Here is a 27,341-nt window from a genome sequence, read left to right as displayed (position 1 = left end):
TAAATAAAATAGGTTCAACAAATGTTATAGTTAGATGAATATGTCAATGACAACATTAACATATAACTTGCATCCCCACCATGCACTGCTTATGACCTCACTTATATTACAACAACACAAATGCCAATACTGTCAAATCTTAAACATGAGTAACTCAACACCAAGAGCTAAACTGAGTGCGAGAGGGGACTAATTTGTCAAGAATAAATCTATTTTATTGATCACACTTTTTTGAGGAGCAATCTGTTGGTTAGAATTCACCAAACAATTCACAATTTATCAAAAGGACGAACATTACGAAAACACTAAGCATAAAATTGACATTACAACAATCAGTGCACAATAGTGAAAAAATTAGTAAACAACCATAATTCAACAACAATCTCATACGAATCTCACTCTCTCTCACCTATCATACATACATACAGAAATATTTACAACTTTATACAAATTGAATTTTCATAAACACCAAGGACATATATTTGAGTGATTAGTATTTCAATCTATTATGGAGCGGCTATTTCATGAATAGCGTCCTTATGGTGTGCTTGAGCGGTCTACGCGTTTCGAACCCCGCATGAATGTAGGGGTTCTCATCAGGACCTCATAACTGTGGGGGAAAGAAATGAGATCGGGGTCACTGTCATTGGAAAAGAACTTTCCCAGAAAGCTGCCACCTTGCCAAAAAGCCTCTTACCTATGGTATATGTGTGCACCCTTTAAACTTTTGGGAAGCGGAATGCCGGACGATAAAACACTGTGGGACAAATTGAAAACAAATTCAAGGTCACAGGTCTAGTGGAAGTGGAAAAGAAGCGCAATAATCAAGTAGCTAGCCCGATTAGAATGTAAGAGAGAAGGACTTACATGTGTTGAAAAGTGATTTCAGAAGTCAGTTTCTGCGGGGGGGAAAGAAACCCATTAGTGTTTGGTCATTGCAGAGTGTGTGCTAATGCATTTAAGCGCGGGGTCTCGTAAGCGGACCTTACTTGAGTCAAGCGTATGGTTCAATGACACTTCAGGTTGAGCGCAGATGAATCTGTAAAGGGGAGAGATGTGGAATTTTAGAGAGCGGGCTATGTTAGCTCCTGCAGTTTGAATCACGAAGTCAAATTGACTTCGCTGGCCGGGCATGTGTCTGCTTGAAATAGCGCGGGTTCGTTTTCAAATTACCTTGCACTCGAATGCGTTCGTCCTCCGTTTGAAGTCTTGATTAAGTTGGCTCAGCTTTGCAGAAACTCAGATGCAGTGCACGCTGGCGAAACTGATATTAGTGGGACGTCGGTCCACTTCCTGGTGCCGGTGTTGATGGGAATTGTAGTTCTAACCATCTATACTGATGGGAACTGTAGTTCATGATCATTGTTACGAAATGTGCTTATAACGGAGAGTTACAGATTTGGAACAAGAGATATGTCAGATTTACTAGATCAACCGATATAACTCTGACATTTCATTCAGACCTTCTGTCGCTGAATTGAATTTTAGGATAAGCATTGCCTCACGTTGCAGCAATTTTTTGTCAAGATCGCCACCGCGTGGATCATTTTCGATTTTTAGGAGCACAGTCCATTTCAGATCAGTCTCCCTATGAGCAGAAGTGAGCCAATGATTGACTAGCGGTGCTGTCAAAGTTTTTAATCTTATGCGGGATTTATGCTGGGTGATGCGCATTCGTACTTCTTGGCTTGTTTTCCCGATATAGAGGAGATCACATGGGCACTTGATACCATAAATCACATTCCGTGATTTACAATTGGTGAATGAGTTGTGTCTCCAATATACATTTTTATGTTGGAAGATTGATCCCTCTTCTGTGGTGGAACAACACGCACAACTGCCACATTTCCTATGCCCTACTACTGGAGGCAGGCCGACATATGATCTCAACGATAATGACTTTTTCTGTGGCCTAGCCGCCCGTACTAGGTGGTTCCCTACAGTCCTGTTTTTTCGGAAAGCAAAAAGTGGCTTGACATTCAATGTGGCATGTATATTCTTAATTAAGTGCCAATTACTGGACACTACTTTTTTCAATAGGTTTGAGTTGGGACAGTAGGTGGAAACAAACACAATCCTGTCCGTTTCTTTTTTCGTTTTCCGTTCTAGAAGATTTTCCCGCGGAGTCCACCATGCCCGTTTGAGTGATCTTTTCAACAGTTTTTTGGGGTACCCTCGTTCCAATAAATTAGTTGTCAGTTTAGCTTCATTGTCAAAGAAATCCTCCTTGAAATGGCAATTTCGGCGGATCCGTAAATATTGTCCGTAAAGCAAGTTGTCTTTCATGCTTTTGGGATGGTTACTTTGAAAATGGAGAGATTTATTCCGATCTGTCTCTTTCTTGAATAAGGTGGTCACTAATCCTCCATTGGCTGGGTATACTTCTACATCCAGGAAGGGCATCTTATGCTTTGAAAAGTTCAAACTGAATTGAATCTCTTGTGTCCGATGATTGAGCCACAGATGGAATGCTTTCAAGTGGTCTTCATGCCCTGTCCATACAAAAAAGACATCATCTATATACCTACTCCAATATTTGATATATTTGAGATAGGGATTATCTTTATAGATGTAAGTCTCCTCATATGATGCCATAAACAATACGGCAAGCTCCGGGGCAAATGGACACCCCATAGCCACTCCATTAATTTGATAGTAGAACTCTCCATCAAAATTAAAGTAGTTCTTTTTAAGGGCGAAACTAGCCAGTTTGAGAATGAACTCAGTTGGTAAAATTCAGTTAAAAGCCTTCTTTGCTGAGAATTAGTTTGAACAACCACTTGATCACACAGGATTGAAAAAAAAATCAACGTTTGTTCCTCCAAATAATAAAATCCCAAAGGAAATTTTGACGTTCGAAAGGACACTCTTGTCTGCAATATCAGACATGGAAAGAAAGAAAAAATGGACAAAATTTAACATCACAAAAAATGAGTCGATGGCCCTCGTGAATTTAAGGAATGATGATTCTGTGATTTACAAACAAGCAGACAAAGGTGGAGCAAGTGTCCTTTGGGATAGATCTCTCTACACAGCCGAAGTGAAACGCCAGCTAGAGGACATACGCTGTTACCGCATGATAAACCATGACCCTACGAATGAACTTAAAAACATCCTTCATTCCATTGTGAATGAAGGCTTTGAAGAAGGTTATTTGGGAAAAAAAGAAATGGAATATTTAAAAATTAAGAACCCACGGATTCCATTATTCTACATACTCCCCAAGGTCCACAAAAGCGAAACACAGCCGCCGGGAATACCAATTGTTTCAGGTTGCGAATCCCTTATGGAACCTGCATCAAAATTTGTGGATTTTTTTTTTTTCTTAAACCCTTCATGGTTATGGTCAAGTCGTTCCTGAAAGACACCACAGATTTCATAAATAAGATCAGTGAAATCACATTTGACGAGAATCAGCACTTCCTGGTAACGATGGATGTAGTGTCATTATACACTCAAATTCCCCAGGATGAGGGAATTCATGTACTTGAATATTACCTCAACACACGAACAAGACCACATCGGATACCAACTGAGTTCATTCTCAAACTGGCTAGTTTCGCCCTTAAAAAGAACTACTTTAATTTTGATGGAGAGTTCTACTATCAAATGAATGGAGTGGCTATGGGGTGTCCATTTGCCCCGGAGCTTGCCGTATTGTTTATGGCATCATATGAGGAGACTTACATCTATAAAGATAATCCCTATCTCAAATATATCAAATATTGGAGTAGGTATATAGATGATGTCTTTTTGGTATGGACAGGGCATGAAGACCAATTGAAAGCATTCCATCTGTAGCTCAATCATCGGACACAAGAGATTCAATTCAGTTTGAACTTTTCAAAGCATAAGATGCCCTTCCTGGATGTAGAAGTATACCCAGCCAATGGAGGATTAGTGACCACCTTATTCAAGAAAGAGACAGATCGGAATAAATCTCTCCATTTTCAAAGTAACCATCCCAAAAGCATGAAAGACAACTTGCTTTACGGACAATATTTACGGATCCGCCGAAATTGCCATTTCAAGGAGGATTTCTTTGACAATGCAGCTAAACTGACAACTAATTTATTGGAACGAGGGTACCCCAAAAAACTGTTGAAAAGATCACTCAAACGGGCATGGTGGACTCTGCGGGAAAATCTTCTAGAACGGAAAACGAAAAAAGAAACGTGCAGGATTGTGTTTGTTTCCACCTACTGTCCCAACTCAAACCTATTGAAAAAAGTAGTGTCCAGTAATTGGCACTTAATTAAGAATATACATGCCACATTGAATGTCAAGCCACTTTTTGCTTTCCGAAAAAACAGGACTGTAGGGAACCACCTAGTACGGGCGGCTATGCCACAGAAAAAGTCATTATCGTTGAGATCATATGTCGGCCTGCCTCCAGTAGTAGGGCATAGGAAATGTGGCATTTGTGCGTGTTGTTCCACCACAGAAGAGGGATCAATCTTCCAACATAAAAATGTATATTGGAGACACAACTCATTCACCAATTGTAAATCACGGAATGTGATTTATGGTATCAAGTGCCCATGTGATCTCCTCTATATCGGGAAAACAAGCCAAGAAGTACGAAGGCGCATCACCCAGCATAAATCCCGCATAAGATTAGAAACTTTGACAGCACCGCTAGTCAATCATTGGCTCACTTCTGCTCATAGGGAGACTGATCTGAAATGGACTGTGCTCCTAAAAATCGAAAATGATCCACGCGGTGGCGATCTTGACAAAAAATTGCTGCAACGTGAGGCAATGCTTATCCTAAAATTCAATTCAGCTACAGAAGGTCTGAATGAAATGTCAGAGTTATGTCGGTTGATCTAGTAAATCTGACATATCTCTTGTTCCAAATCTGTAACTCTCCGTTATAAGCACATTTCGTAACAATGATCATGAACTACAGTTCCCATCAGTATAGATGGTTAGAACTACAATTCCCATCAACACCGGCACCAGGAAGTGGACCGGCGTCTCACTAATATCAGTTTCGCCAGCGTGCACTGCATCTGAGTTTCTGCAAAGCTGAGCCAACTTAATCAAGACTTCAAACGGAGGACGAACGCATTCGAGTGCAAGGTAATTTGAAAACGAACCCGCGCTATTTCAAGCAGACACATGCCCGGCAAGCGAAGTCAATTTGACTTCGTGATTCAAACTGCAGGAGCTAACATAGCCCGCTCTCTAAAATTCCACATCTCTCCCCTTTACAGATTCATCTGCGCTCAACCTGAAGTGTCATTGAACCATACGCTTCACTCAAGTAAGTTCCGCTTACGAGACCCCGCGCTTAAATGCATTAGCACACACTCTGCAATGACCAAACACTAATGGGTTTCTTTCCCCCCCCGCAGAAACTGACTTCTGAAATCACTTTTCAACACATGTAAGTCCTTCTCTCTTACATTCTAATTGGGCTAGCTACTTGATTATTGCGCTTCTTTTCCACTTCCACTAGACCTGTGACCTTGAATTTGTTTTCAATTTGTCCCACAGTGTTTTATCGTCCGGCATTCCGCTTCCCAAAAGTTTAAAGGGTGCACACATATACCATAGGTAAGAGGCTTTTTGGCATGGTGGCAGCCTTCTGGGAAAGTTCTTTTCCAATGACAGTGACCCCGATCTCATTTCTTTCCCCCACAGTTATGAGGTCCTGATGAGAACCCCCACATTCATTCGGGGTTCGAAACACGTAGACCGCTCAAGCACACCATAAGGACGCTATTCATGAAATAGCCGCTCCATAATAGATTGAAATACTAATCACTCAAATATATGTCCTTGGTGTTTATGAAAATTCAATTTGTATAAAGTTGTATTTCTGTATGTATGTATGATAGGTGAGAGAGAGTGAGATTCGTATGAGATTGTTGTTGAATTATGGTTGTTTGCTAATTTTTTCACTATTGTGCACTGATTGTTGTAATGTCAATTTTATGCTTAGTGTTTTCGTAATGTTCGTCCTTTTGATAAATTGTGAATTGTTTGGTGAATTCTAACCAACAGATTGCTCCTCAAAAAAGTGTGATCAATAAAATAGATTTATTCTTGACAAATTAGTCCCCTCTCGCACTCAGTTTAGCTCTTGGTGTTGAGTTACTCATGTTTAAGATTTGACAGTATTGGCATTTGTGTTGTTGCTCTACGTTTAGGAGGCTTGGCCTTACTGTGGGAAGTCCACACCCAGTGTTGTTTTCTCTCTCACTTATATTACATCACTTACGACATTATCTATGACATAATTTCTGACCTCACTGATGACATCTCAAATGACTTTGTTGATGATATCACTGATGACAGCATCAAAGCTTCTTTTGCACACATCGATAATATGAAACATCATTATTGCCATCACAGAAACAACTCCATTAGGTGTAGCAAGCATGTGTTATGTACAACTTTTACCCTATACCAAACACTTCACAGGTAGCCGAGTTCACATTAACGAGCAGCCACAGATATATGGAAATCCTCATTGTACATGGTGTTAAATCTGTATACAACTGTACAGAGAAAGCCAAGTTCCTCAAGATCCTCAACATCAGTTCCAAAATGAATCCCCTACTAGGCACAGCTTTTATCTGTATCACACACCTCAAAGTTACCAAACCTACGTTGAGGAATGAACTTGATAGGAGTAGAAAAGTGGTAAGTGTAAACAAAGTTTACTCTATAGAGAGAGTTTAGTCTGTATCACACTGATTGCAGACAGTGAAACCCTCATGAGAAATGCACCAGAGAGTATCAAAATGTATCGACTAAGAACAGTGTACACTCTGCAACAGTTGCAAAAAAAGACACTATTTGGTTAAAATAACCAAGGTCTGAAAGTTCTAAAGATCAAACTACCTGCAGCCGTCATAATGTGCTGAAAAATACACAGATAGCCCATCTTCTGAAGCAAAAGAAGCACACATACATAGGTTAATACCTGGTGCACACAGTTTTCTATGTTATGTAGAAATTGTCATGCTGAGACGGTTCTGTTTAATAACAAATCAGGACTGCTCACAATATTTAGGAACTACTACCTACAATATTTGCCCTGTTGGACACTCTTTCTGCATTTTTCTGCCTCTTTAGGCCTGGAGACCCCATCTCCCAGGGCAGTATGTGTTTTTAAATGGGAGAGGGCTGCATTGCCCCCTCCCTGAGCCTCATTACATCCTAACCCCCTCTCATGAAAAAATACTGTGGGCCCTGTGGGATGGGGTCCCTGGGGCCAAATGTGGCTCTGGGAGGAGTGCTACATGCCCTCTCCCCTTATTAATGAATTCGGCCCCGGGCGATGGGTTTCCTGAAGTAAAATATGGTTCAGTCATCGTGGCTGCACTCCCCCTCCACTTAATTAAACAATCCGGCCTCGAGCTGCCATCTTGTTTTTTTTCGAACCCGTAGGAGTCCTGAGGGATTACATAAAATATTGGCATTTATTTTTCAATTTTTGACCAGAGGGTGTTTCCTTCTGGGCCTCTGCCCCCCACCCAGGGCCTAAGGGACAAGGTATCCCTACCCCCCCCCCCCATATCTTATTGTTTTTAACTACAGGACAGGGGATTAGGACTTAGAGTCTTGTGACGGCTGCCGCCCAAAAAAAGATTCACGATACTGGCAGTCAATCTGAGAGCTTGCTTCCATTGGAGTCCGTCTTCGATGGGAGCAAGATTGCCCAAGGGAAAAATGCTCCCTGGGACGTTTATAATGCTCTATTTTTTATAATTGGTTTGACAAATTCTCACTTAAGTCTCTTAAACCCAACCGTCCAGATATAAAAATAATTTTTTTAATCTTAATTTCTCAAAAACTACTAAACTGATTTTTACCCTAAATAATGAAAAGCACAATCTGAAAACCAAGATCTAGCTTCCTGCCAAATTTGGTGTAATTCTTTTTAGCAGTTTTTGCAGTCATGCTTCTTTAAGAAGTTTAAGGAAAATGCATGGGGATTTTGAGTTGAGGGACCTCCCTTGTTTTCTCTGCATCCGCTTGACACATCACCTGGAAACTTTCAGTACTGGAACTAGGCACAATAGAGCACTTTCTTGGAAGGTTTTGTTGAGATATGTCAAAGGGGACCAAAATTATTAGTAACAGAAAGAAACGCATTTCCTATGGAAACGCTGACCTTACTCATACTACTCTGGGGCAGTCACCACTGGGCAAAATAGATTTATATATAACAGAATTCGATCAAATTTGGCAGGAAGCAAGCTCTTTGTCCACCAACAGTGCTTTTTAGGTCTCGCCTGTCGATGCGCATGCGCATCGAGCAAGCGAGACTATAGGGGCTCATCGACTCTTTATCTAACTTGCAAGGAATCGTGGCGATTCCTTGCAGTGCCCGTGACTTTTAAGCTCAATGCGCATGTGCATTGAGCTTAAAAGCGCGTGCACAGCCGCCCGCATTCCTCCGACACCTTTGAAGTGAAGCTTAGCTTCACTTCAAAGGCCCGGCTTCTTCACACCCACATGCCGCTCTGCCCCGCTCCGCCCCCTCCCCTGAGTCAGCACTGCAGAGAAAGCCGCCTCACGCTTTGAAGCCTGTGCATCGGCCATTATCTTTCGCCTTCCTTCTCGCTCACTTAAAATGGCTTTCCAGTCACCACGGGTGGCGGCAACACGAAGCGCAAGTCTTTTGTTGCTTCGAACGAGATATGCAAGTAGCCAGCCTGAACGCCTCACCCCGGATTCCTCTGTTTGTACACGCTTGATATATTTTATTCCTGCAGTATTTGTTAGGCTTCGGTGGGAGAAATGACACTCATTTCGCGTACACAAATGTTTTTTTGAATCTGAGCATATTTATACAGAAGCCCTTGTGTTGTATGGAAATGAGATTAAACGTGTATTACCACCTCCGAACCTTATTGTTTTTATTCTTTTCTATTTGCCTCGTACAACGCATTTTGCACCTTCAATACAAGAACTATCGCATATGGCTACACGTCTAGGCAGGAGGAGTACATGATTTCGAGAATGCCCTATTAAACTGCATTATTTTGGCGTATACCATAAAATCGGTGCAACTCCCACGGTCTGACTACCAGTTACAGTCCCCAGGGGGTTATTTCTCCATAAGACCCTAGTACTGTTCGTGGTCTTTGCAGTTGTGTCGCACGTGCATTCGGCTTCTGTGTACGACTCCGGCCTCAGTCTCTACCTGGGGGAGGGGGTGGGCTGGGCAGCTCGGTTCTCCTGCCTGTGAGCGTCGCACGCACTATGCTTGTCGCAGCTCTACACAATGCTTGTCGCAGCTCTACACATTTCACGCACCGGGCGCCACGTGTTTGAGTATATCTCACGCACCCTGAATCTCGTACAGGCATGGTACCGGTGTTCACCTCACACACTTTGTTTTTGAGAGTCACACACAACACGCTTATGTTTCCGAGTATCTCACACTATTCCTGCGTCTGTGAGCATCTTCCATGTTATTTTTTTCATTTATTTTATTTAATGCGATTTTATATAGCGCGAATATTATCCAAGGTGTCAGAGCGCTTTACAGGGGCATCACAGGCACACACCAGGCGTCTCGAGAGCGTCAGACTCGCCCATACTCGGCGTCTATCTCACACCCGTGTGTGTGAGCCTCTCGCGCTCTGAGCGGTTCACACGCACTGTACACGCTCGTATTCTCACACCAGGGTTACCCTGTGTGGTAAAATCACACACAGGGCTCGTTTGTTGGCACCTCACACCAGTTTCCCATGTTAAACGATCTTTTCCCACCTCACACTTCTGTGTTTCTATTCCTTCTCCACCTTCCCGTGTGTGAGGAGCCCCATGCATTACATACAAAATGCTTCATGTGTTTGTCTCCCACATACTTGAGTTTGTTGTGCTTGTGTTGTGAGCATCTCATGCACTGCTCTTTTGTGACCTCGTGCGGTGTACTCGCTTGGAAATGTTTCTCACAGTTTTCAAGTATCTCCCTCGGGCTCTCGTGCTGTGTTCATCGCAAACACCACACTTCTGTGTACCACCCACACACAGCCACCTCGTTCTGTATATCGAACTATGCTCATCATTGTGCATTTCCCGCTCCACATCAGGGCTTCTCGCGCGTGTACCTGTATCTCACACACGCCCGCGCATCCTAGCATCTGGCATGCTGCAAGCTTTTCATATTTGTAAGGTTCTCGCACCGTGCGTCTCCTTTTGCACCTCACTATGATACAGGCGTGAGGCGTCTCATAACTCACTCACCCTCACTCACACTCACTCACACTCAGTCACTCTCACTCACACTCAGTCACCCTCACTCACCCTCACTCACCCTCAACCCCTCACTCACCCTCACTCATCCTCACTCACCCTCAACACCTCACCCTCACCCACCCTCAACCCCTCACCCTAACTCACAATAACCCTCCCTCACCCTCACCCTCACTCACTCTCACTCTCACTCACCCTCAACACCTCACTCACCCTCAACACCTCACTCACACTCAACTCCTCACTCACCCCCACCCTCACTCACCCTCAACACCTCACCCTCACACAGTGCAATAGGTCTCACAGGATTTTTAGTTAAAGCTTTTACAAATGTTTATTGCTTTTTTGATTTGTAATTCTTTAGCATTGGCTACAAAAAATAAAAATGCAAAAGATTTACAACAAAAAACCCATAAACAATTCTAAATGCACTAACTCTAATGCTGCGAGACCTATTGCATTTCCAATGCTTGTTGTGATTTGGTATAAATCCGTTCAGTAGTTTTTGAGAAATTAAGGTTTAAAAATGTTGTATATCTGGAGGGTTGGGTCTGAGAGATGCTCGCAAGAGGTTTGTCGGAGCGCCAATTAAAAATTAGATTATTCTGATTGGCCCAGGACCTCCCCTCCTCGAGCCATATTCGGCCCCGGGGACCCTATCCCCTCGTGTTAAAGGCATTTGCTTAGAACAGTGAGTGTGCAGCCCCTTCCACAAGCTGTGTTTGACCCTGGGGAAACCATTCCACAGGTCCCAATGAAATTATTTAGGGAATTGGGTTCCCAGGGCTTAATGAAGCTAGGGAGGGGGACCTGGCATCCTCCCTCCCCTTTAAAATGCATAATACCCTCAGGGTCTAATGAGGTTCAGGAAGGGGGCCATGTGCCCCCCTTCATAAAAGAATAGCCCTGGGGAATGGAGTCAACAAGGCCTAATGAGAGGTCGGGGGCATGTATCACCCTCCCCCTTTAAAATACATAGGGCCCTGAGGGATGGGGTCCGAAGGGTCTGATGAGGCTCGGGAAGGGGGGCCATGCAGCCCCTCTTCTTTAAAATAAATACGGCCCTGGGGAATGAGGTCTCCACATTTTAGACACATTGACGCCCAGGGGATGAGGTCCCCAGGGCCTAAAAAGGCTCGAGGAGGGGGACCAGTATGTTATCAGTTTTGATGTTATAAATTATGTCATAGAACATCATGAGTGATGCAATATGTGAGGTCATAAAAATGCATGGCGTGGGCACAAGATATAGTTATCTCTGCTGACTATAACAGGTACCTTTCTGCGATTTTTTAATTTGAAACATAAACGTTGCCACTCACATATACACCATAAGGTTACTTTAAACTTTGTTTCTTTCAGTGAATATATATATATTTATACATAAATATATACGTAGTCACTAAGAAAACAAAGTCTGAAGTGATGTTATAGTTAGGCATTTCAATGAGATAACAGCTAACAGTTAAAAACTAAAAGTTCACTGAATCTTGCTAATTATAGTTTGGAGAACTAATTATAACTTGCGCCCAGTCATGCACTTCTTATAACCTCCTTTATTATATCACACACGACAGTTATATGAAATCACTGATGACATCACATCAGCCAGGCACAGCAGAGGGTTGCCACCCATTCCCACAGCTGCCCAACCCCTGTCACACAACGGCCAACCCATCCTCTGGCCAGGCCTTCCTCCACCCTCCTATAGGTGCGCAACCTTCCACTGCACTCAGCCTTCAGTTGTGGGTTGGTCCTGGGTCCAACCTGCTGCAGGCGGTCAACCCCCTCTGCACATGGCCTAAGGCCTGCACAATGACGTTTGGCAGCAGGGCTTGGCATATGACCAAACACTTCTCATTTTAAAAAACATCGGGCATATTACCAACCAATAGAGATAATTTTTGTCTCTAACTTGTTTAGAGACAAAACTTATCGCCGCAAATCGGCGATTTTTATCGCAGATAAACCTTGCTATTAGCAAGGTTTATCGCAAATGCGATAAAAAACGGCCGCAATGCATGAATATCGCTGAAAAGTCAGCGATATTCATGCATTATCGAGCAAATGCTCTTAGCCATGTTATCCACCTCCCATTGGATAACATGGCTAAGAACTGCTCCTGGGCAAGTGTTAGCTTTTGGAGATATTCGCGCTTAGCGCGAATATCTCCAAAAGTTGGTAATAGGAGATAGCGATGTTAGCGACTGTTTTCAGTCGCTAACATCTTGGCACGCCCACTTTGCATGTCATTAGTGATAAATATCACTGACATGCAAAGCGGGGCCCAAGATGGTCACTATCTCCTATTAGCTGTCGCTAACTGGTGTTAGCGACAGCTTGGTAATAGGGAGATAATTTTATCTCTGCTTTCTTGGCTTTTAAAGCCAAAAAAGCGGAGATAAAGCCCCTTGATAATATGCCCCATCATTTTTTAAACTGTAGTATCAGCGACCTAAAATATTTTCGTAAATTTTCCATAAAGGAGTGTCTCTCTGTGCCCCCCCCCCCCGCCCCAACATGGCCCTAGGTCATGGCTCTGGGTTACCCACTCTGCCCTCTCATTTTTTTTCAAGATTAGCGACTGAGTACTATAATGGCAATGCAACATTTCCTTCACTGTTGACGCCAGCCAGTTAGATCATTGTGGTATTTTGGTACCTGTATCAGTACTGCAGTAATGAAATTAAAGATTGGAGCAAAGTATATTTCAGCCACATCAAATGGGCCTGTTTTTCATTTTTGGGTACAGTTGGAGTACCACAGCCAGCCAGATATTTGTAACTTTTTCTGAGGACTTAACTCTTCTTCTTGGCCCCCTTTTTGACAGATCGGCACAAAACTTTCCATGAAGGTGCCAAGGTGGAATCATGTTTTTGGTAAAGTATTGAGAAGATTTGTCAAACATCGCCAAAGTATTTAAAGAAACAAAAAAACGCCTTTCCGGTGAAAACTCTGTCCTAACTACACCGTGGTGAATGCCACTGTGTGATATATGTATATGTATGTATATATATATATATATATATATATATATATATATATATATATATATATATATATATATATATATATATATATATATATATATATATATTTATTCCTAACATCATGCATGAATCAGAATTGATTCAGATTACAAACTTCTGCTCTAGTTAGGAAGTACCCTTGAGTATTTGCTGCTAAATGCAGATTATCCACAAAGACTGGAACACGGACCATCAAATAAGTGCTGGCAAAATTATTTATTTTTCCATTGGCAGCAGTCAGCCATTAAGTGTTTCAGCCCCGGAGGGCCTTGTACCACATGTCCACATGTCTCAGAATGTCATATAAAAGTTATCCATTGGAGGACTGCAAAATTCAAACTGAGATATTTGGCTGTGGACGCCAGCGACGTGAAAGAGTGCAGGCTTACCTTTGATAAAGGTCGTCTTAGACCGAAACGCATCAGGACTGCCATGATGTTTCATCAATAATAATAAATATCTTCAAAACAGCATGTTAGGAGTGTGGCTCTATCCCTTCCTGCTGGGGAGAATATGCTAATAATCAAGCAGATTGGTTCTGCCAACGAGTGATGCACCACAAACAAGAGCGCCTCATTGACCGCCCGGAACCAATTGTGTAGCCCGTGAAAACGAATAGCGTAATGGGTTTGTAGTGTAGTTCCTATAGTCCCAATAGGCTCTGCGCATTGGAATAATATATTCAGCAGTGTAGACGTAGGACTGAAGTCAACTAGGTCTCTACTGACTATATTAGACTTAAGTTTTTTGCCAGCTAGCTCAGAGGTCACTAGAAACTTTCTCGAATAAACGAGGAGGAGTTTAACCTCCCTGGATAGACAAGAAGGGATTAGCTTCTGACAACCATACAACATGACAACTTTGCTCCCTCAGAATAAGAGTGTATCTCTAGAATCGTGTGAAAACAATAGACAGCTATTTCACTCAGTCAAGTGTGCATACTTAGTTTCACCAGAGTGCAGAGAAAAGAAAGACGGGCGTTTTCAATAAAAGATGTTATTTATTGAGCAGTCTTCTTTCTCATACAAGAGAAATGAATTGCCACAATTGCAATACTCATAGTAAAGTAAAGTGCGTACAGTAAAAGGAGGATTAAGAAATAATACTGTAAAAGCATTGATATGGTTTCTTAGCCATAAGATACTTTAAAATAGATAAACTACATGCATACTTATATACATTGACTAATGTACTCAACTGGTGCTTCTAAATACGCCTACCCCGGTGTACCTGACCTAAGCCTAATACGTGGGAAGGAGTAAGTGAGTAGCAGTTTAAGTTAAGTTGGTTTTGCCAAGAATCTGACTCAAGAATTCTCTTCTACGGTTTTAGTCAGCTCCGTACCTGGGTAATAGAAAGCAGGAGGTCTTGTATCTCTCTCTCAGGACTCGATATCCCAGTAACTCGCGAAGGTATCTGGAAACACCGGAGCTGGATTTCTCTGCAGGAGAAAAGACAGCGTCTCTCTCAGTGCGTCAAGAGAGGAGGGGCAGCGTCCGTGGGCTCTCGCATCAGCTGGGCTCTCGGGCAAGTAGATAGCTGCTCTGCTCCAAAACCACCACTGTGTGTTTGCTTAAGGCAACGTTGGTATATTTATACCTGAAAGGTGCCGGGTTTGACGTAAGGTTGGACATAAGACGTCAATAAAGATGTCACTAAGAACTGGCCATTCTTACAGTGCTTTTTAGGAGTTCTAGGATGAAATCAAAACAAAAGCAAGGGGGATTTTCCAGGCTGCTGGAGGTTTGGATTGTTTAGAGAACTCGTTGTGCTTTCTAGGGGGCTGGGGAAGTAGCCTTGCTTAATGTGACAGCATGTGCTACGACTGAATATGGATATGATTATTATGCCGTTATAGGGATATTATTGATTATAACCGAACAAGGGCAAAAAATAGTATTATCGATTTAGGCTCCTGGATAAAAACACAATACCCACTCCACGATCTAATGTCCATCATTACTAAAACTAAGCAATAGGAAACATTTAAAGGTGCATGTGTATTCAAACCCACCCCAAAAAACATTTTTTGCATTTGAAATAGAGTATGCGAAATACATGAAAATGATATTGGTACTGTACGCTTTTTAAGCAGTATAATCATTCAGTTAAAACAATGCATATATATGATTAGCTGAACGATTTGCGAAATTTACACATGAAATGGCTCTTAATACAGAAAAGAAGGTCGAGACCATTCCATCACATATAAATTCAGTCGCTATAAATTTCCTAGAGGCTGAGGTAATATATTGTCTCTAGAGTTCCTAAAAATAGAAGCTCTGTTCTCTAAGAATAGTTCTACTTTAAGCAGAGTACATGTGCCAGGAAAAAGGTAAATATTTTGGAATCGAAGAAAAATTATTTTGCTTTCAGTGGGAGAAAAATAGTTCCAAATATTTTCAGTAGCTTTTGTTTATCAAAGCTGAAGGCCGAATTCAGAGTTCATTCAAGGAACGCTGTGTGCTCGTTTGCTTAAAAGTTATTCTTTTTGTTCAGGGGAGACAAAAAAGATGTCTACGGCTTCAGGTGAAAGTTCGATCAAGTTAAAAAATGCCGCAACTGAGCAGTCTCGAGCATGATTGCTATCGTCGATGTCAGGATCAGCAATGCTCACAGAAGGTCATACCTGGGTGATGTTGCTCTCATCTCGTACTTCACTACCCCCTAATCGTAGTGGTGAAGTCTCAACGAATGCCGTCATCAGAATGGGTAGCCGCTAGGGACAACACGATGCATGAGCCGTTATCGGACTTAGCAAAGTATCTATATCCAATGGTACTGCTGATGGTAGTGTAAGACAGACGTCCAACACACATTCTTCTCCGCATAGCATACATCGAAGCACAGGTAAGATGCAATTCTGCCAGATGGGTCTGAATGAAAGAAACCAGGTCATGTTCAGATCTCTTAGCCGGGCTAATCCAAGGACTTTAGTTATGCGGTCCCGATAGCGTATAGCTAGGATAGTTTCTTCCATCGTTGCTGGAGTCTTGTCTGCGACTTGGCTTGCCATATCGAAGCAGAAGTAGCAAAAAAAAATGCCTGCTACGAGTCCCAACAGAAGTGGTAGGCCCCCAAAGACAGAATAGACAAAATTAGGAAAAATGCCCAGAACTGTTTCGAAGGGTGTTAACAGTCCCGAAAAAATTGTCTTAAATATATGTGGGATACCACTGGTATCGGACATATTTAGGATTTGGCTTAGCATTTCTACGAAATGCACGGGGCAATTTGATGATAAAAGGGTATGTATCTCCGCCGTTGTCCTTGCGATTTGCAGATCATACGTTTCTTTTGATGACGTCAAGGGCACCGTTGTCTGTAAAAGGAGAGACTTTATTCTGCTTAAAGTATCAATTCGAATAGAAGAGATATTCAAAGAAGGCCAAATGTTTGCCTCCATGTCTGGAGTGCTGTTTGGATACAATACTTGCATACAGCAAGTGACCATGGAACTAACGCTCACAAGATAAGCTTTTCCTGGCACCATGCCACAACAGCGGTGGTCCACTATTAGAATATAGCTCCCGTTAGAAAGCCGTCTAAAGAATGGCTCTATTCGTGTTGCAGGTGTGCCATGCTGGTGACATGAAAGGTTATTGAAGTCCCCTCACAGGCCCCATGCAGGTCAATATCTTGACACAGAAGTATACCGCTTAGTGATTGTTTACAATTTTTTCCACTAAAAAAATACATTATGTTTCTTTTCACTGTAACATGTGTGTGTGTAAGGTAATTTCCATGATGACTTAATGTACCCTTTACCCAACCTTTCATACTGGCCCGCTGGTATATACTCTTGACAGTATTTAAATTGGAAAGTTGTTATCGGAATTGTGATTATACCATGTATTATCCATTCAATGGCAGGTCTTTCTGACATTGTCAATGGTAAGCTCTCAAGTTTTTCAATGCTCAGAATCTTATAGTCTGCTCCTTTCTGTGCCAAACTGATTTGTGTATCAGTAAGGTTAAAGATAGAGAATAATGACGTTGTGTTGATTAAACGCCAGGGCACGAAGCCTGAATGCAGATTTTGCAACGTCCAGCCAAGCTGTACAATAGAACGTAATTGGGACTGACCGTGTTGTAACATTAGTAAGTCCTGCTCTATGATATCAATAGCAGAGGATACAATACTGTCCAGTGAATATATTCAGGAGGACAGAGTCATTAACCCATTGTCCACAACAGAAAAAGATTTTTCCAAATTAATACGATCTATTTCTCGTATTTTTTCTGCCGTTTTAATTTGCATCACTTTCCAAGCTTCGTTGTAAGTAGCGTATATACCGGCCGCTATGAAACGTTTTTGACGCTGTTTGCGTGGCCCCATTATGAAATCACGCAAGTCAGCACCGTCTTTAAGTAAAGTCAAGTGTTGCTTAATTTCTGCCAGTGTGGATGTCTGTAACCATTCGAGGCAGAGTTTTCCTACACTGTATGTTGTAACTATCCCTGGATGTTGTCTCTGGGAGTATCTAGGGTCTGGCCTGGTCATTTTTAACCCCTGTGTTTTGTTCAGGAATCTATCTTGACAGTTATTTGTGTCTGTGGGCTAGATCAACCATTGTTTCCAATCAGGATGTGTTTTGTTTTGGTTAAAAATATGGGATACGTCTATTTCAACATCTGTAGTGCTATTACTGTCAGGTGTTGGCTTTGGAATAGACGGTTTGTTTAAGTCTTTAATTTTGGCCAGGCCAAGACAGGTTGTTTGTTGAATGGTGTCATTCAAGAATACAATTTGTTCTGGGATCATGCAGGCTCTAAATAATGCTTCTAAACCTTGCACCTGCCATTCTTTTGTACCCCAGATGGTTTTTGTTTCAATGTTAAATTTCCAAAAATCGAAACCAAATGTAGTCAATTTTTCAAAAAAAATTTCTGAATATATCAATTTAGTGTTGGTCAGCATTGTTTTCATCCCTGTCTTATTTAACAGTTTGAAATAAAACATTTCTGCATCACTTGTGTTAAATCCTGAAAAATATGGGAATTTCCCGTAAAATGTTTTCGAACTACCTTTTGGTGGAGTTGCACAATGTTCCCATTGATTATAATTAAAAACATTTGTAACAATACATTTCTTCATAATTAGATGAACCTTGTAAGTAATCATGTTCTGTAAATGTTGCTGACATTACTAAATCTGACATCATATCATTAATGCTTTCAAAGTCCCAATCATCAGAGAATGTACTCTGTTTTACAAAGTCACTTAAAGAAACCTTAAATTGGTGTGGATGTTTCAAGAGCTCGACCGGGCCATAGATTTCGTAATCTGTTTTGTCCCATGCTACCCCACCGGGTATTGGATTGGCTGTGACATTCACTGATGATAGTTCTCTTTTCTCGATGTGAGATGACTTGTGTGGCTTTAGGACCAAGTTGATGTTCTGACTTGCTGTGTCCATTGTACTGTATTTTCCCTCAATAAACTTTCCTAAACAAAGAACCATGATGAGCCAAAGCAGGAGGAAAAGTACACCTAACACAATCCAAAATTCAATCCATGGAGAAATCAGATAAGTTTCTTTGAGTTGATGAAAGAGTTCTGTTACTTTGTCTTTAAAAGTTTTTGTTGTTGGCTGTTCTTCAGGCTCGCTTGGATTCTCAGAAAAGTCATCAAAATTGATGAAGTAGCCGGATGCAGTTCTGTCAATTGTTGGAATCACTTCCGGATTTTCAGTTGCTTTTGCATTTTTTATTTCATTAGCATAGTCTGAGGCTACATCGTTGTAGACTGGTGTTTCTTGACGAACTGTTACAATTTGGGTTTCAAGAGGCACAAGTATCATGGCTTTGTTGCATAGTCCTTTTTTATTCACTGCAGTTTTATTAAATGTGATTAGTCTCTCAGTTTGAACCTCTTGTATTGTAGCGAGTTTTGGTGTTCTGCTACATCTTGGGAGTCCACTGGGCCTACTACTTATTATTGGCCACATGATTGTGGTTTTACCAGGTCGATGGATACAACTGGGTTCTCCTTTTTACCAGCAAGGGGCGGTAGTACAACTGATCTCGTTCCGCTGACAGCTAAGACAGGTACTACTTTTCTGTAAGAAGGCCCAAATTCCTTCTTCACAGCGATCTTCTCTCTGACCAGATCCCCAATCTTTGGAATCCAGACAGGCCTTGCTGGGACAGATGGTTTATCTTCAGTGGCTGTTGGCTGCTGTTTTAGCTTTACGTTGCTCAGGCCTTTTCTTGTTTCATTTAAGTCCTGTAAAATAGCCAAAAGATCTTTGATATCAAAGCATTTTTCTTCTACCACTGAAGTCTGACTATCTAAAACCTGAATATGCATTCTAGTCCCGAACAATAGTTCGTACGGGCTGAAACCTTTCAGAGAATTTCTTGGCAGATTATTAAGACTACGTTGGACACTTGTTAAATGTTGGCCCCACCCATCACCCGAACCTAAAACCTCGCCGTTATAGATCGCTTTATGTCTCGGTTTTTTCTTTCCACAATCCCATTTCCCTCAGGATTAAAGGGACAAGAGTACCGCAATGCAATGCCCATGCTGGTCATAACCTCCTTATAAGCTCGAGAGCTAAAAGCAGGTCCCTGGTCAGAATGTAGCATGCCAATTGCGTATGTGCCGATATAGACTCGCAAATCTTTTATAACAGTTCTGGCGTCAGCCGAGCGCTGGGGCCACATCCAAATGAATCTCGTGCAGGAATCCACTGCGACCATGATATATTTATAGTTGCCATCCCTTTGTAAGGGACCACAGTGGTCCAGGTAAACACACGCTAATGGTTTATCCGAGATTAGAAGGGGCGTCTGTGCTGGTCGTTTCACTGTTGATACTTTCATCCTTTGGCATATTTCACATTCTAGAACATAGTTCCTAGTTTGTTTTCTCATGCGTGGCCACCAATATCTCTGTTTTAGTAATGATATTGTGGCGGAAACACCAGCGTGTGCAGAAGCGAGCCCCTCGTGTGCCGCTGTAATTAGTCCTAACCTGTGTTTCATGTTTGGAATTGCCCTATCCCCCACTCCAGCGATTCGAGCAAATGGAAAATTATTCGCATCAGTTATGTATGAGTACTTTACTGGAAAGCCTTTCGGAAGTGATTTTATATCATCTTTTACCGTAGCACTGACAGCTTGCATTATATCGCTGTCTATTTTTGTTTTTGACCGGGTGATAGCGGCTACGGAAGCCGTTTGCACAGCTGCCTTTGCGGCCTCATCAGCCAATGAATTCCCCGCAACGTGAACGCCATCACGTTGATGACTCAGTGTATGGATCACGTGAGTCTTTCGTAGTTCTTTCTGTAAAAGAACTACTTGTTCCCAAAGCGTTTTATGCTTGATTGTGCCACCTTTTGCATCTTTGAAACCATTTTGAACCCAGTTCTGCAAGTATTCATTATAAGACTGAACGCAGTAATATGAATCGCACACTATTAGTGTGGGGAATTCGCTATCGGTATTTTCAAGCGCCATCTTAAATGCTAGTAGTTCAGCTCGCTGAGCTGTACAATCTCCTAGAGATTGGGTTTTAGTGACCAATGATCTAAATTTTCCTTTGTGCCAACGACCTTTAACGATCGCGCACGCAGCACTATAAGCTTGTTTACCCCCAACTGCGGGTTGTGCTGATCCGTCTGTATATATTATACAGCCGTAGCATTCTAGAGGCAGGATTTCGGTCGGCAGAGGACATTCATATTCGTATTGTAGAAATTCTTGTGTTTTCAAATTAGGATCAAATTCGTATACCACGTCTGTTGCAGCAAGAGAATTAACCCATTGTATCCATCTCGGATGTAGTGCTTTAGCATTTGGAATGCTTGCTTTTGTTACCGCTTCTAGGGCTGGTATTGGTGTAACGATTATTATTTGTTTACCTTGTGCTAGGGCTCTTTCTTTTGCTACAGCAGTCTGAACCGCAGTTAGAATTTTTTCAGTAGGACTGAATTTTATTTCAGCTTGTGTGTACAAGTGTGATTTGTAAGCTATTGGTACCTTTTCTCCCTCATTAGAGGTCAGGTACGTGAATCCGCATCTTCCTGGGATGACTCGGATTACAAGGTTGCGTGTGTTATCGCGAGTTTGCAATTTTGTTTTAGCTAACATGTCTGTTTGCAATGATCTCAAAATTTCTGTGTGTTTTTGAGTCCAATTGATTGGTTTGAAACCAGGTTTTATTAATTCATCCACAAAAACCAGAGCCGAGGCCCAAATAGTGCTCAGTGCAGGATTTTATTGGCACACGAAAAACAAACACCCAACGCGTTTCGAAGTACACGGACTTCTTGCTCACGGGTGATTTCATAATGGCGGCCATTCTTTTTAAAGGTACGAGATTGTGAATCAACAATGTGCACGTGATCAGCAACATGGAAAAAATACTTTGTTGCAATGCATGACCGATTTCAATAAAGTTGTAAAATATTCATCGAAGATGTTAAATGCAATTATAAAGACACCCGCATGATTCAAACTTTACAAATTAATATAAACCATGTTGGGACAATTCAACATAGCCGGTCCAATTCCACTTCGTAGACAGCCAGGACCAGCTCAATGTAGCCCCAGTGGGCAGTATTCATATTTTCAGTGTTCGTTTGATTCTCAAATAAAGCCCTAGTGGACTTGATAATCAGTCCCAAATGGTGAACTCATCAATATCATCATTCATGCTTCCTGGAGTGTCGCCCTAGTGGGCTGATTAGGTCCAACTGCACAACACCTCTTCAAATATTATCTGTAAATTAAAGAGACAGCATGCAAACACTTTACTCTAATAAACCAATTGATCACGTATAGTGTATAAAAACATTATTTTAAAATCTCATAGAATGGAAGTTATTTCAAAAGACAGCTTCTAGTTTCGATCATGTTTATCAAGCTTGCAAATGAACTGCTAACTCCTCCCCCAGATTATGACCTGTGGGGTATGTCGTGTTATATCGTATGATGTACCGAGATTCCAGTTTCCGCAATTCCAACAATCTGTTGCCACCCCTCTCTTTCTTATCAACACAGTCAATCACAAAGGGGCGTGGTTTGAGCGCCGACTGGGATGGCGGCGTGAGCCCGGAGCTCCGTCCCGGATCCCATATTTATCCTGGCAAATCCTGCTACGGAGCTGACGAAACGTCCGGAGCTTACACCCTCCGCACCGGACTCGCGGGGGCGAACGTGTTGGGACCGGCAAATGTCCAGCAGCGGTGTGGAGAGCCAGCGCGGAGCTCCTGTGGGATAGCGCCCCAAGACCTAAGATGGCGGCGGCAACGGCCCGGGCAGGAGAGACGGAGGTCGGAGGCGCTGCCCGGCGGCGGTGAGCTGGAGCGGCTGCCGCGTGTGCACGGCGGGACAGAGACCCGACCGCACGGAGAGGGCCGACGATATCCGCGCTGAGGTGAGCGCTCGGCTGCTCGACGGCTGGCGGGCTGGTGGCCCTTCCCCCACCGCTGCCCTTGGCGGATTCACGAAGCGGGCTGCCCTGTGACGACGGGGCCATCCTGGGACACACTGTGGGGCGAAGGAGGCGAACACCCCCGAGGATACTGGGTGCCAACGTTGTGCAGCGGGCCCCGGAGCTGAGGTAGATCGGCTGCCCGGTGGGGGGTCCCAAACATCACCCTGCCATTTGAGGAGCCTGAGAGGACGGCGGAGGAGCAGAGTGCAGGCCATTGATGGGCATAGAGTGGAGCGGCGCTGCCCAGGAATAACGCCGTCACCCGCGTTCGAGGTGCTCTGCCCCGGGGGACGTCGGCGGCCATAACGTCACGCGGCTGGAGCTCCCTGCAGGGCCTGAAGTGGGAAACTGAATTGGGGGACCCGCGGAGGAGGAGGAACTGCGGGCTCTTTTCCCCCTTTGGGAGTCTGGCATCGGTTTACAAAGGAGCACCGAGTGGCAGGGAGCCGTCCCCATGCACGGGGGCGTGACGGGGTCCGGACCCGTGCTAGCGCGTCGCTGGGGCCTGCCGCCTACACAGAGGTGATTTGATCCCGGGGAGGCACGTGGACTTTGCTCACTTTAATAACTAGTGTGCTCTCTCTCACGCCGGGCGACCCACAGTTAGGAGGGGGGCGCCCATGCCTGGCGCAAGTGCAGTGCTGGCATAGAGGAATAGCCCTGCCCGGGGATTTGGGACTAAGGCTGAACAGTTTACCCCCGAGCGCTGTGGCGAACATTCGTGTGTTATTCAAGATGGCTGACATAGGTGGCGACATGGCAGCGGGACTGATTCAGAGTTTGACGGCTGGGCCGGACATGGCTAGCGCTCTCCAGGAATGCCCGGATACATCAGCGCAGGAACGCAGACTGAATGCACGCCTTGATAATATATTGGAGGCGATTACAGCGACCAAAGAGTCACTGCACCAGGACATAGGGCAGGTGGCTACGGGGTTGGGCCTCCTGAGGGCGGATCACGCCAAACTATCCGATTGGGTAAAAGACAACGAATTGCTTCTCCAGGAGCTTAAACCTGCGGTGGTCACTGCGGAACATAAACTGTCTGATATCCTGACCCGACTGGCGACGCTGGAGAGACGAGCGGAGGATTCCGAAAGTCGCAACCGCCGAAACAACGTAAGGGTGGTGGGCCTGCCGGAAAAAATCGAAGGGGACGATGCAGTGACGTATATGGAGAACTGGTTCAGATCCACCGTTGCTCCTGAAGGCCTATCTCCGTTCTTTTCAATTGAGTCCTCCCATGCAGGGTCGTCCCCCCAGACCGATGGTAGCCAGGCTTCTGCATTTCAAGGACCGTGACTTGTTGATACAAAGGGCGAGATCGGCGGGACCCTTCCAGGTGGACAATAGCCAAGTCAAAATCTTCCCGGACTACACCCAGGAAGTTCAGAGGAACAGAGCAACATTCCTTGCGGTCAAGAAAGAGCTCAGAGAGGAGGGTATTCAATATTCGCTACTCTTCCCAGCCCGGCTGAGAGTGATACTGGACGGAACAACCCACTTTTTCCAAACCCCTGATGAGGCCTGGTCGTGGCTAGAATCGTACAGGGCGGGAACTGACCGTCAGCACAAGGGTGGGAAGGAGAAGAAGAGACCGGTCCAGATTCGAAAATCTCAGCGGATCCGCAAACGCGACAGGCTCAAGCAGGCGATGAGAGAAGACCTGTTGGTGGCAGAACGGAGGGGAGCGTTGGCTGCCACGGCGACTATCACGGGTTCGCAGCGAAGGGAGTTGGAGGAGGACTCGGAATCGGAAAGCGGAGGGCGCAAATCGGGTGGAGAACTTTCTGAAGCTGATAGCTCTGCGGGACCGACGGTCACGCCTCAAACGGCAGATGGACTGTTTAATGAATAAACATGGGGGTATGAGGATGGTTCTTCACTGGTGTACATTTATCCAGTTGATCGGCGTTTAGCAGGTACTCTGTTGTAATTTTCACATGGGATCGTGGGCTTGGGGTGTGGGTTGACCCGCCGCGGGTTCGTATCAAGGTACCCCCCTATTGCCCTTAAGGCCCCTGCGGCGACTGCCACAGGTTAGTGGAATGTGTGTGATGTTATGGGTTTGGATGGGAGCTAAAGCAGCGCTGTTAGGTCCTGTCCTGGGGAGTGGGGTTGGGGAAGTTTGTTGGGGTGTTTGGGGGGGAGGGTATGGCTGCAACGATGTGGTGGGTTGGTTGAAACAGGTGGGGGGGAGGAGAGACAGCAGCGATGGGGTCATTACCTGATGTAAAGTGCCTCACATGGAATGTTCGGGGTCTCAGAACAATGTCAAAGAGGTACAAGGTGCATGCCTATCTAGTGAGAAGGGGTGTTCAAATTGCCATGTTGCAGGAAACTCACTTGACCAAACTAGAATGTGATGCATTGCAGAAAAGGTGGCGTGGCCAAGTGTTTGGAACCTCTTATTCGGCGTTTGCGAGGGGGGTGCTGATATGGGTCAGAGCGGGGGTCCCATTCCAGGTCACGGATCAGGTGGTGGACCCGGGAGGTCGGTTTGTGGCGGTGGGGGGGAGGCTGCATGGTTCTGAGGTGGTTTTATGTAGTGTTTATGCCCCTAATGTTGATCAGGCCCGATATTTTGATGTTCTCTCGGGGTCCCTGGCCCACTTTCTGGCGGGCCCCATTATCCTAGGGGTAGACTTTAACTCAATCACAGATATAGTGTGGGATAGGTCCCATCCGCCGTTGGCTGACTCCCCGGTACGTAAGCTGTCGGAACGTAGGAGGGACTGGCAGGAACGATGGGGTCTGCTGGATGTGTGGAGGACGCAACATCCTACTGTTAGGGATTACTCCTTTCACTCGACACTGCACGCTTTACATGTCAGAATAGATTCCATTCTGTGTAGCGCCCCCATAGCAGCCATGGTAACATGGATGTATGACGTTACAACGCATACTTTTACAACGACTACCATTACCACGCAATTTTTACAACGCAGTACCATTACAACGCAGTACCATTACAACGCATGTATTTACAACGCAGGTACCTTTACAACGCATACAATTACAACGTAAGTATTGGTAAGTTTAAAATATTTTTTTAATGTAAATTAATTAAAATTAATATAATTTAATTTAATTTAATACATTTTTTTAATTTAATTAAATCACTTTATTTTAATGTAATTTAAATGTAATTGTATTTAATTTTTACCCTGTACCCCTTTACCCAAAAACCCAAAACTGACCCTGAACCTTAAAAATACCCCTTTACCCAAAAACCCAAAACTGACCCTAAACCCTAAAAATACCCCTTTACCCAAAAACCCCAAACTGACCCTAAACCCTAAAAATACCCCTTTACCCAAAAACTAAAAACTGACCCTGAACCCTAAAAATACCCCTTTACCCAAAAAACCAAAACTGACCCTGAACCCTAAAAATACCCCTTTACCCAAAAACCCAAAACTGACCCTGAACCCTAAAAATACCCCTTTACCCAAAAACCCAAAACTGACCCTGAACCCTAAAAATACCCCTTTACCCAAAAACCCAAAACTGACCCTGAACCCTAAAAATACCCCTTTACCCAAAAACCCAAAACTGACCCTGAACCCTAAAAATACCCCTTTACCCAAAAACCCAAAACTGACCCTGAACCCTAAAAATACCCCTTTACCCAAAAACCCAAACTTATAATATTTTTAATAAAATTATATACTTACCAATACTTACGTTGTAATGGTATGCGTTGTAAAGGTACCTGCGTTGTAAATACATGCGTTGTAATAGTATTTCGTTGTAATGGATCCTGCGTTGTAAAAAATGCGTGGTAATGGTAGGTCGTTGTAAAAGTTGCGTGGTAATGGTTGTATACCTGGTAACACACACTGAATACCTTGCTAGGACCATTTCGGACCATAATCCCTTGCTGATGGCGGTCAGATGGCAGAGCGCGAGATCTGAGATCCCGACCTGGAGGCTGCGGCCGGACACTCTAGAGGACCTGGTGTTTGGGGACAAGGTTAGACAGGGTTTAACGCTTTATTTCGATGAGAATGAGGGCTCGACTGCAACGAGATCGCTGTAGTGGGACGCAATGAAGGTGGTGGTGCGAGGTGTGTGCATGGGTAGCTTCTCGAATGTACGGACGTCCGTCCTGGCGGATTTGGAAAAAGCGGAATGTGTGCTGAGAGAGATTGAGCGGAGTAGGCCTGAACGTCCGGATTTGGAGGGACGACTGATGGAAGCGAAGGAAGTGGTGGCAAGGGAAACAGAGAGACTGAGATGTTATGATTATAAGCTATACCTCACGAAAGTCCATGCGGAGAGGGATAAGGTGGGCACTTTGCTAGCGAGGATTGCTGACCCGGCACCGAAGAGTGGCCCGATTATGTGCATTAGAACCGACACAGGGAGGTGGTCCATTCTCAAACGGCCATCTTGAAGCGTTTTCAGTCGTATTATACGGGCCTTTATGATACTCAGCTGGAGGCGGGTCCTTCGAACATCAGTGATTATTTATGCAAGGTACAGCTCCCGGAACTGGACGAGGGGCCAGCAAAGGATTTGGGCGGCCCGATCTCTTTAATGGAGATCCGAGGGGCTATTAAGCAGATGGCCAGGAACAAGACGCCGGGGGTGGATGGCCTGCCAATTGAGTTTTATGCGAAGTACGTGGATGT

Source organism: Lissotriton helveticus, chromosome 5_1, assembly GCF_964261635.1.
Source record: "Lissotriton helveticus chromosome 5_1, aLisHel1.1, whole genome shotgun sequence".
Taxonomy (NCBI): domain Eukaryota; kingdom Metazoa; phylum Chordata; class Amphibia; order Caudata; family Salamandridae; genus Lissotriton; species Lissotriton helveticus.
This window is presented reverse-complemented; position numbering follows the sequence as displayed.